General features: G+C 52.0%; 1 pseudogene; it reads left to right on the top strand.

The window, feature by feature from the left end:
* Window positions 1-244: 244 nt before the first annotated feature.
* LOC147973429 (uncharacterized) lies at window positions 245-2,290 on the top strand (annotated as a pseudogene).
* Window positions 2,291-11,856: the final 9,566 nt, after the last annotated feature.

Genomic DNA, 11,856 nt, shown 5'->3' with positions numbered 1-11,856 from the left:
TGATGATGACAAATTGTAGTGTGGGCACCAGATGCACTTACAATCTCCCCCTTTAGTAGTGAACGACACACCTGCCCGTGGAACAATCGACTAGCAGGGCAAGAGAAGCCCCTGCCCCCTTCCCCGCCGTGCGCTACTCCGGCGTCGGCGTCCACCCTCCCCCGCCGAGCGCTAATCCGGCGTCAGCGTCCTCCTTCCCTCCCCCCTCCCTCGCTCCGCCTCTCTCCGGTGTGTGGTCGCAGCCATGGGGTCCAGTCCCAGATCTGTTTCCTCTCTGTTCCTACCAGAGGGCGAGCGCCCGGTCGTCTCAGGTCTCGGGCTGTCGGAGAGCTCGGCGGACTCGGAGGCGCGTGAGCTGCCGGCGGTCGACTCGGCGGTGCGGCCGGTGCCGGCGGCTGCGGAGGGCTGGGTGCAGTGGCCCCCATCGAAGAAGGAGCTTTGGCGCATCCGCCATGGCTTGGAGGCCCAAGATAGTGGTTCTGATGCTAGGGCCGGGCGCTCCTCGCCTCTGCCACGGACGGAAGTGAACCCGAAGATGAAAGACAAGTGCTTCCGTTGCCTCGAGAAGGGCCACTTCAGGCGTGACTGCACCAACCTGGAGGTGTGCATCCGCTGTGGGCTGCCCGGCCATGGCTCCCGCGACTGCAAGCGTCCTCGGAGCCCCTCGTCGCCGGATGAGCTGCGGTGGGAGGCCATTGCCAAGGTGGCTCGCAGATCCTCCCCACGTTCCAGCCCCGACCGTTTCCCACAGTGGGCACAGCTCTCTCCGCCGCCTCCGCCCCCTGCCCCTGCCCTTCGGTCGGCAGTGTGGCCCCAACTCGCCCCGCCCCGGCTGCAGGTTATAGTTGACCCGGAGGAGGGTGCTTCCGAGCTTTGCATAGTCCGGCGCTCGCAATCCACGGAGAATTTGGAGCATCGGCTGCGCTTTGCGATGGTGGCATATGTTGGCGGGGCTCGGCGCCGGATGCCGGTGCAAAGGGTGTATGCGATCCTGGCAGGTAGGCTGGGCATCGCCGCGGGTCAGCTCTCCGTCCATCCATACTGACCAGAGGATTTCTTGGTGGTGTTTGCTACTGCAGAGGTTCGGAACAAAGTGGCGGTGTGCCCGTCAGTAGAGTACCATGGTGACCGGCTGTTCTTTCGGCCATGGAACCGGCAGTCGCAGGCAGTTCACTCGGTGCTGGGGTTCAAGGTCTGGATTGAGATCGAAGGAAACCCGTCGCATGCCTGGGAGAGGGAGACTGCTGAGGAGTTGCTCGGCTCGTCGTGCAAGGTGGATTCTGTGGCGCCGGAGACGAGCTCCAGGGAGGACCTGTCGTCCTTCAAGCTTACTGCTTGGACGGCGGACCCGGAGGAGATCCCCACGCTTCGCTGGCTTGTGGTGCCGGAGCCGGGCTCGGAGATGCCGCCGCCATTGCTGCAATACAAGGTGCTCATTCACGTCGACGCGGTGGCTGATTTCAGAGATGCAGGGGAGCCGGTGTTCCTAGGTGATTCCCCAGACAGCGGGCAGAGCGGGATCCCTGACTCGCAGGATGGTTTTGGCGGCGGTGATAGCAGCAGTTCCAGGCCGCGCAGCCTCGCATGGCAGTTCAGAGTCCGTAATTCGCGCGGTAGGGGCAATGGCAGCGGTGGTGGCCATGCCACCGGCGGCGGCGGGCAGGGCAGTTCGGTACGGTCTTGTTCGGATTGGCGTCTACCACCGATGGACCCCACCCCCGTCACTCGGAGGAAGCCAGTTGGACGGGTGTGGGATAGGCTGACGACCAGGCAGTCGGATTTTGACCGGCTCAATGACCAGACCAACAGCCGTGCAGTGTTTGGCGGGATGCCCCCAATTAGTTCAAACGGGCTGGGTACGGATCAGGTGGGGGTGGATGCCGCTGGTGGAAGCATCGCGCCCACCAACTCGCTCGTGGTGAGAGAGCCAATGCACGTGGCAGGCCCGGAGAGGATTCTGGAAGCACCTGCGAGTACGGATACTCCGCCAACCACGGTTGTTGCTGCTGGCACGACGACTGCTGCGTCGTTTGAATTGGGTGGCAACGGATCATGCAAGCCAATCCCGGTGATCCTTGCCGCTGGACCCCAGGCACTGGGCCCGGTGGTGGGGCAGACCTTGGTCGTGGTAGACCCCAAGGAGGTGGACGTGGCTGTCGCGGGTGGACCCCCTGGAGATAGTGACACGGCGCCCCGTCCGGTGGAGGCAGCTGCCACGGGTGGGGCCCCTGGTGAAGCGACTTGCCACCCCAGTTGGAGACACGCATGGATCCCAAGGAAGATGCGCTAGTCGCGGCCTGTGTGCCGGATATTGGTGGGGCCCTTGACGGGAATCACGCAACGGGACGTGACTCACGTTGCTCGACTGCTTTGGAGAAGGCGATCTCTGTTGTTATGGATTTAAACCCTCCCCTGGATGCGAACATGACTGCCCAGGAGACTCAGACTGCACTGATGGTGGCGGAGTTGGGTGATCCGGCAGCCACATCAGCTGACCATGGCATGCATAACACAATGCTAAACTTGGACGCTGGTGGCGACATGCAGCCCGTGCAATCGTCAGAATTGGGAGGAATGAGGCCACAGGAGGTGGTAGCCTTTGATAAGCTCAAGTGGTTCTGCTCATGTCTTGTGAAGAAGCTTGCCCCCCCCATTGCTCAAGGAAGTTCAAGCATCTGGACTCAGGCCCGAGGCGGAGCCTTTCACACCGTGGCGAACTACACGTGCTACGAAGAGGGCACCCCATAGCAAGCAAGGAAAAGCCTCTCCCGCTGAGAATGTTCTCATGCATGTGTTGGGACTAGCGCCACAAGACCTTGAGGTGGACGAGGCTATAGTGGATGAGCTTCAACACTATTTGACCCCCCATCTTTGCTCCCAGCATGTTAGGGTGATTGCCACGTTGTTTGGGAAGGAGGTACCATCTGGGATTGAGCTGCGCAATGAGCCTGGGATGTCGGTTGTTGCACACTAGTTGTGCGCTCGGTGTTGGCTGTTTCTTCTTCTATATGGATCTAAACCCTCACATTTTGTGTTGGAATGTTAGGGGCCTAAACAGCCCAGCTAGGAAAAAGGTTGTTAGAGAATTTGTGTCTTCGGTGAAAGTAAACCTAGTGTGTCTTCAAGAGACTAAGCTTGATGTAATCGACCCCTTCATTGTTATGCAATGCATTGGACCGTCTCTTGACGGTTTTGCTTATCTGCCGGCGCATGAAACACATGGTAGTATCTTATTGGCATGGGACAAAACGGTAATGAAGGTTGACAACATCATGCTTGATAACAACTCCCTTACCGATCTTGTGCACATTAAGGATGGAGTGAATTGGTGGCTCACAGTGGTGTATGGCCCCCAAGGAGACGATCTTAAATCTCAATTCCCGGAGGAGCTTAAGAATAGAAGGGTGGCTTGTCAGGGCCCATGGATGATTCTTGGAGACGTTAACATGATCCTACATGCCTCGGAGAAAAACAACAACAATCTCAATCGTACGATGATGAGAAAATTTAGGGACTTTATGGACGAGCATGATCTAAAAGAGCTATACATGCATGGTCGACATTTCACCTGGAGTAACGAAAGGGATGCGCCGGTCATGACCAAAATCGATAGAGTCCTGGTGTGGGTTGATTGGGAGCTCCACTTTGCGAATAGCTTGCTGCAAGCAATGTCTACCAATGTCTCGGATCACGCGCCGTTGCACTTGTCTACTAGTACACAATTCTGCCCTAAAAAGATATTCTGGTTTTGAGATTTTTTGGACAAAACTTGATGGCTTCATGGAATCGATTCAGGAAGCATGGGTTTGCGACGATTCCATCACGGGCCCCTTCAAGAGGCTAGACGCGCTCCTCCGGAATACTGTGGCGTTTCTACAAGCTTGGGGACAGCGCAAAGTTGGAAATATCAAACTTCAAATGGCTGTGGCTAACTATGTTATCCTTCGATTAGAGAGAGCTCAGGAGTCTAGACTGCTTACCCTCGAGGAGTTGTGGCTTCGGCGCTCCCTTAAGCTTGCTGTTCTGGGACTGGCGTCCTTGGAGAGAACTATAGCTCGGCAGAGATCTAGGATCAGATGGTTGAGAGAAGGGGGTGCCAACACTAAACTTTTTCAGATTGTGGCCAATGGGAGAAGAGCTAAAAACTATATCCTTAAAGTTAAAAAAGGAGAGGAGATTGCCACCAATCAGGAGCGCAAGGGCGAGATCTTCACGGAAGCCTATGAGGATTTGTTGGGAGGGGGAGTGCTAGGGAAGAAAGACTCGACCTGGATTATCTGGACATGGATGAATGCGGCTTGCATGAGCTCGAGGGCATGTTCACGAAAGAGGAAGTTTGGAACACCATTAGAGAGCTGCCATCGGATCGCGCCCCCGGTCCGGATGGCTTCATTGGTGCTTTCTACCAGAAGGCATGGCCCATCATTAAGCATGACGTGTTGGCAGTAATGATGAATTTATATGTGGGAGATGGCAGAGGGTTTGGCAAGCTTAATTGAGCGCACATTGTGCTTATCCCTAAAAAGCCGAACGCTGAACTTGTTGGTGACTACCGACCCATAAGTCTAACCCATAGTGCGGCTAAGTTGTTTGCTAAAATGCTCACGCTCAGGGCAAGGAAGAGGATGAAAGAGGTCGTTGCTGTGAACCAATTGGCTTTTATCCAAGGACGAAATCTGCACGACAACTTCTTGCTGGTAAGGCAAGTGGCTAGGAAGATACATGAACGAAGAGAACCTAGGGTGTTTCTCAAGCTTGATATCTCACGCGCTTTTGACTCCCTATCGTGGCCATTTCTCTTTGAGGTTTTGAGAAAGAAAGGATTTGGTGCTAAGTGGATTGGATGGATCTTGATCCTGCTCAGAACTGCTTCAACTAAGGTGGTGGTGAATGGCATTCCTAGGAGAAGTATTGCTCAAGCTTGTGGACTTAGACAAGGAGACACGGTGTCTCCCTTGTTGTTTGTGATTGCCATTGACGTCCTCACGAAGATTTTCAGCAAGGGTGTGGTAGAGGGAGTTTTGAGCTCATTTCACGGAATCACGACCATGCGAAGGGTGCCTATTTATGTGGATGATGTTGCCCTTTTCGTCAGGCCCTCGAAAGGGGACTTGAGCTTTGTCAGTAGCGCGCTTCATGCCTTCGGAAAAGCCTCGGGGCTATGCGTAAACTACCAAAAGTCATCGGCCATCCTCATCCATGGCAATGAGCTTGAGCAAGCACGTGTTGAGGCGATGTTACAGTGCAATATTCGGGAGTTTCCTTGCAAGTATCTCGGACTGCAGTTGGCGATCCGGCAGCTTACGCGTGCGGAGTGGCAACCGATCATGGACAAGGCAAAAAAGCTAGTTCCGGCTTGGCAGAGGGGTCTCATTCAATGCCCAGGTCGTCTCATCCTTGTTAAGTCGGTCTTGTAAGCGAGGCCGGTGCATCACTTCATGGTTATGGATGCCCCGTAGTGGGGTTTTGGGGAATTGGACAAGTGGATGCGAGCTTTTGTAACGCCCTCAATGCGGCTGTATCTCCCACGTGTTGAAGCACGACTTAGAGGCATAACCGCATTGAAAGCAATGTCGCAAGTGAGGTAATCTTCGCAAACAACCCATGTAATACAATAAGGGGAAAGATACATAGTTGGCTTACAATCGCCACCACACAATTACATGAATAAAGCATTACAACATCCAAATACAATCAAGGTCCGACTACGGAACCAAAATAAAAGAAGAACCCCAAATGCGACAAGGTCCCCGATCGACCCCAACTGGGCTCCACTACTGATCAACTAGAACGAAACAACACAAAGGACAAGATCTTCATCGAGCTCCTCCTGAGCTTGGTTGCGTCATCTGCAAGGACTCATCGGCACCTGCAAGCTGGTTTTGGAAGTATCTGTGAGCCACGGGGACTCAGCAATCTCGCACCCTCGCGATCAAGACTATTTAAGCTTATGGGAAAGGTAAAGGTATGCGGTGGAGCTGCAGCAAGCGACTAGCATATATGGTGGCTAAACATACGCAAAAGAGAGCGAGAAGAGAAGGCAAAGCACGATCGAGAAACTATGATCAAGAAGTGATCCTAAAACAACCTACGTCAAGCATAACTCCAACACCGTGTTCACTTCCCGAACTCCGCCGGGAAGAGACCATCACGGTAACACACGCGGTTGATGTATCTTAATTAAGGTCAACTTCAGGTTTTCTACAACCAGACGTTAACAAATTTCCATCTGCCCATAACCGCGGGCATGGCTTTCGGAAGTTCAAATCCCTGCAGGGGGTCCAAACTTAGCCCATGACAAGCTCTCACGGTCAACGAAGGATATTCCTTCTAGTGGGAAGACCCGATCAGACTCGGAATCCCGGTTACAAGACATTTCGACAAGGTAAAACTAAACCAGCAACACCGCCCGAATGTGCCGACAAATCCCGATAGGAGCTGCACATATCTCTTTCTCAGGGCACACTCAGATTGTCTTAGGTACGGGTAGGCCAGCCCAGAGTTGCCCCTGGTGGCCACCGGCAGCTGACAGGTTGGACCAACACTCGGAGGAGCACTGGCCCGGGGGGGTTAAAATAATGATGACCCTTGAGTCTGCAGAACCCAAGGGGAAAAAAGGCTAGGTGGCGAATGGTAAAACCAATGTTGGGCATTGCTGGAGAAGTTTTACTCAAGGCGAACTGTCAAGGGGTTCCCATTATAACCCAACCGCGTAAGGAACGCAAAATCCAGGAACATAACACCGATATGACGGAAACTAGGGCGGCAAGAGTGGAACAAAACACCAGGCATAAGGCCGAGCCTTCCACCCTTTACCAAGTATATAGATGCATTGATTAAATAAGATATATTGTGATATCCCAACAAGTAAACATGTTCCAACAAGGAACAACATCTCCATGTTCCAACAAGGAACAACATCTCCATGTTCCAACAAGGAACAAACTTCAATCTTCACCTGCAACTAACAACGCTATAAGAGGGGCTGAGCAAAGCGGTAACATAGCCAAACAACGGTTTGCTAAGACAAGGTGGGTTAGAGGCTTGGTTCAACAATATAGGAGGCATGATAAGCAAGTGGTAGGTATCGCTGCATAGGCATAGCAAAAGAGCGAGCAACTAGCAAGCAAAGATAGAAGTGATTTTGAGGGTATGGTCATCTTGCCTGAGATCCCGCAAGGAAGAAGAACGAGTCCATGAAGAAGACAAACGGACGTAGACGAACGGTTCCTCACGAACGCGACGTTACCAGAACCAACCCGAAGAAGCAAACACCGGAAAGAAGCACACAACATAGTAAACAACCAACACATGAACATGGTATGATATGCGGGATGCGGTATGCGATGCATATGCATGATTTGCAAAGGAATGATGGAACCTGGCCTCAACTTGGAAATCCAAGAGTGCCACTGGAAAGGTGAGGTGATTTCGGTTGAAATCAATATAAAGAACACCGGAATCGGATGCACGGTTTGGAAATGGCAAGCAAAACAAATATGGCACCGGTCTGCGATAAACAGCAAGTAGCCACCTAAATGCAACAAGATAAATATGCTATAGCACCCAAACATGGCAACAAAATACATGGCAGGGATCCACTCAAGATGCTTGACAAAAGATGAACACTGAGCTACGGCTAATTCATCCATTAACAGGTTCAAACAAGCATGGCAAAAGAGCAATTGATAAATAGATCTCAGACTTAGTGAAATTAACACAAGCCTGGAATTTCAGATCAGGTAGCACACTTTGGAGCAAGAAAACTATAAGCTACAGGAACTTAACATGGCAAGGTAAAGCATGGCATGGAGCTACTCAAAGAGCTTAATAAGAGTCCCTTAGTGACCTTGAGCCAAAAGGGATCAGAACAATACAATTGCAAGCATGTGAACATGGCAAAAACATAAACAGATCACAGACTTAGTGAAAAACTGGAGCATGCAAATATGATAGCAAGTAGGCATGTTAACAAGCTCGATGCACTCACTACAGAGCAAGGCATGACAATCTAAGCATACACCCATCAAGAATACACATTATATAAGCTAGACATGGCAAGAACAACAACATAGCATGCACGGATCAACTACAACATCCTCGGCAAAATCACTAACAAGTAGACAATCTGCCCAGATTCACGAAATAGCAAAAGTAGAGCTTGATTGACTCAAGCTAGGGTGCTCCATAAATACAAACAAAGACATGGATGGATAGAGCACCACAAGGTTAACAAATCATCCTTAATGATCATCCTCAAAAGAGGCACGGATCACTAAGAAACAACATGAACATATGGCATATTGATAAAAACAGATCAAGGACTTAGTGGAATTGCTAAGTCCCTGAAATCAGCATTAACGAATGCACTACTTTGCAAGCTTGTGCTAGTCACCACACACATCACAAAAATACATGGATAGCACCTCTAGAAAGATGGAAAAGCATATAACAAAACTCATGTAGAGCTCAGGGGCATATCATGCACACAATAATCATGGCAAAAATGACAAATAGCTATTTGGAGCAGCAGATCTGACAATTAACTCAAATAGCATTCTCCCAACAGCATTTTGGGCATCAAGATGAACTCAAATGGAAATGATGCAATGAAATGAAATTATGTGCTCTCTGAGACGAACATTTTGATATGCTACACGCATGAATCGGAGCCACGGATGATGAGTTATGAGCGAAGGAAAATGCATAAAAATTCTGAGATCTGGGGACTTAGCATATCTCGAGGGGAAAGAAAGTCAACCTCTGGTTTTTTTTAGATCTGGGCGCGGCGAACGAGGATCGCCGGAGAAGACCTCGCGGTTGCCCGAGACGAAGAGGGAGGTCGCCGGCGAGGTAGTTCCGGGGCGGATCCGGCCGGAGGAGGGCGTTACCGGCGTGGTCGTCGACGTGGGCGGACGGATCTGGTCAGCGCGGCCCCGTCGTCGGTTGGTGGCGCGGGCTCGCCGGAGCAACGGCGAAGGCGGCGGGCGGTGGAGGCGGCGCACGGTGGCCGAGGCGGCGGGGCGACGCCGGTGAGAGGGCACGGTGGCCGGCGCATGGCGGCGCTGCGAGGAGACGGGCGGCGGTCGGCGGCACTAGGCGGCGCGCGGGCATCCGGCGCGGTGGCGGCGGAGATCGACGGCGGCGCGGGGCGCCCGAGGCGGCAGGGCAGACGCGCGGCGATGGCCGGCGGCGAGGCGCGAAGCGAGGGCGCAAATCCGGGCTCCCATGGGCTCGGGTGGCGGCGGCGGATGGGCCCCGCGGGCCAGCTGCGGGCTCCGCGGGCCTCGCACGGTGGAGACGGCAGCGGGGACACTTGGCGCGCCGTGAGTGGAGGGGAGCGGCGGCGGGGGCGACGTGGCATCACCGGATTGGCTGGAGTGATGTGGCCGGCGGCGGTGGACATGTCCGGCCGGCGCGGGAGAAGTGTCCGGCGGCACGGGGAGGAGTTTTAGGGTTTCGGGGAAAAGATCCGAAAACGAAAATGAAGGGGTCTATTTATAGAGGTAGAGGGAGCTAGGAAGCTCCAAATGAGGTGCAGTTTTCGGCCATGCGATCATGATCGAACGCTCTAGATGATAGAAGATATTTAGGTGGGTTTTGGGCCACTTTGGAGGGGTGTTTGGCTGCAACACACACGAGGCCTTTTCGGTCCCTCGGTTAACCGTTGGAGTATCAAACGAAGTCCAAATGGTACGAAACTTGACAGGCGGTCTACCGGTAGTAACCCAAGGCCGCTTGGCAAGTCTCGGTCCAATCCGGAAATGTTTAACCCCCACACATGAAAAGAAGGTAGAAATGACCACCGGAGGAGATAGGAGCGCCGGAATGCAAAACGGACAACGGGTAAAATGCTCGGATGCATGAGACGAACATGTATGCAAATGAAATGCACATGATGACATGATATACAATGCATGACACGCAAGCAATGGCAAAGCAACAACAGTGAATAACTGGAGGACACCTGGCACATCGGTCACGGGGCGTTACAGCTTTCTTCTGGACGATGGAGGAGAAAGTGAATTGTGGGAAGTGTCTTGTTGCTTGGGACGCTATTTGCAGGCCAGTTTGTTTCGGCAGGCTGGGCGTCAAAAACTTGCAGTTACAAGCGTTGGCACTTCGAGTTAGATGGGAATGGCTACGGAGAACCGATCTGAGCAGGCCATGGCAGGATATGCGCTTGATAGTTGACTTGGAAGCTAGACAAGTTTTTGATAGTTTAGTCTGCATCACGGTGGGAGACGGAGCCAAAACTCTCTTCTGGCGAGACTGTTGGCTGCATGGAGCGTCCATTCTGGATATTGCACCCCTGGTTCATGGCATGGTGGACTCAAGAAGAAGAAATTGTCGCACGGTTCAGCAAGCTCTGGATAATAACAGCTGGATCCAGGACTTGGAGGGAGAGCTCAACTTTACTAGCCACATCCAATTTCTAAACCTTTGCCAGGCTATCGCCACTTTTCCACGGGATCCTCACACCCCAGACAAATTCACATGGCCAGCGGATGCTTCGGCTCGATCGGTTTACAATAGGCTATGCCAGGGCCTGGAGAGGGTGCCTTACGCTGTTTGCATATGGAGGAGTGGGGCGCCGCTAAAATGTAAAATCCATGTCTGGCTAGCTACCCAGCATCGGATTTGGACGTCGAACCGGCGAGGTCGACATGGGCTGCAAGATCACCCATCAACATGCTACACATGTCTGCAAGAGGAAGACAATGCTGAGCATATACACATCCAATGCCCCTACGCGAGACAGGTGTGCCACCAATGCTTCACTAGATTGAATTTGGTGGTGCCTCGGCCGCATGGGCAGGATAATCTGCTGGAGTGGTGGTTGCTAGCTAGAAGCAACTTCACTAGGGCTAGCAAGAAAGCTTTTGACACGCTGGTGGTTGTCGTGGCATGGTCGCTTTGGAAGCAAAGAAACGCGAGGATGTTCAATCGGATAAATCAACAAAAAACGGACGATGAACTACACCAACACATCATGGACGAGATCAAAGAATGGAAGGAGGCCAGATTAGGTGCTGGATGTTTAGATAGTTTTCTAAGAGAGTAGGCTTTGCTCCTTAGGTGTGGGTGTAGGTGGTTTTTTCTTCTTTTGTGTGATGTTCGCATCACTCGCAACTTCTTGTAAATATTTCTGCCTTCTATAAAAATATGGTATGCCTTTGGCGTACTCTCGAAAAAAAACAATGTGTAGTGTGGATAGTAAGTTTGGTCTTCCCCTGTTTTGTGGGTGTGTTGTAACGAGTTTGCCCTATTTCTTGATAATTAACCACGTTATTATATTATTAGTTAATGGATAGAGTCCTAACGGGTCCGATTTCAAAAAGGATAAGGTAGCAACACCAATTTAATGTTTTGTGCGTACATCTATTGCAGACGGTTTCTCAGACAACATCATGGGCGATGAACTTAAACAACCCACACACGGTTTCTAGAAAGCAGGCATGTTGGAACAACCACACACGACTTCTGCCAGACAACTGTTTGCGTTAGGCCACCTTGCACAAAAGTTTTCATATAAAAAATTATGTGTGATATACATGCGAACGGAAACGTTTTCTAGGATTCACTATGTGTGATGCACATACGAACGAAAACGATTGGGCATGTATAATTGTCTTCGATGCCTCGCCCGATCGCACAAGAGCTCATTTTGCCCCGCGTGTGTGACCGGTGGACCTATCGTGACGGTTTTTGGGTTGTGTGCGAAGGACCCCCCCTGTTGGGGAACGTAGTAATTTCAAATATTTTCCTACGCACACGCAAGATCATGGTGATGCATAGCAACGAGAGGGGACAGTGTTGTCTACGTACCCTCGTAGACCGAAAGCGGAAGCGTTA

Source organism: Triticum urartu, chromosome 5A, assembly GCF_056163025.1.
Source record: "Triticum urartu cultivar PI428250 chromosome 5A, HENAU_Tu73, whole genome shotgun sequence".
In the NCBI taxonomy this organism is placed as follows: domain Eukaryota; kingdom Viridiplantae; phylum Streptophyta; class Magnoliopsida; order Poales; family Poaceae; genus Triticum; species Triticum urartu.
The sequence above is the reverse complement of the archived record's forward strand: the minus strand, read 5'-3'. Positions and strand labels throughout refer to the sequence as shown.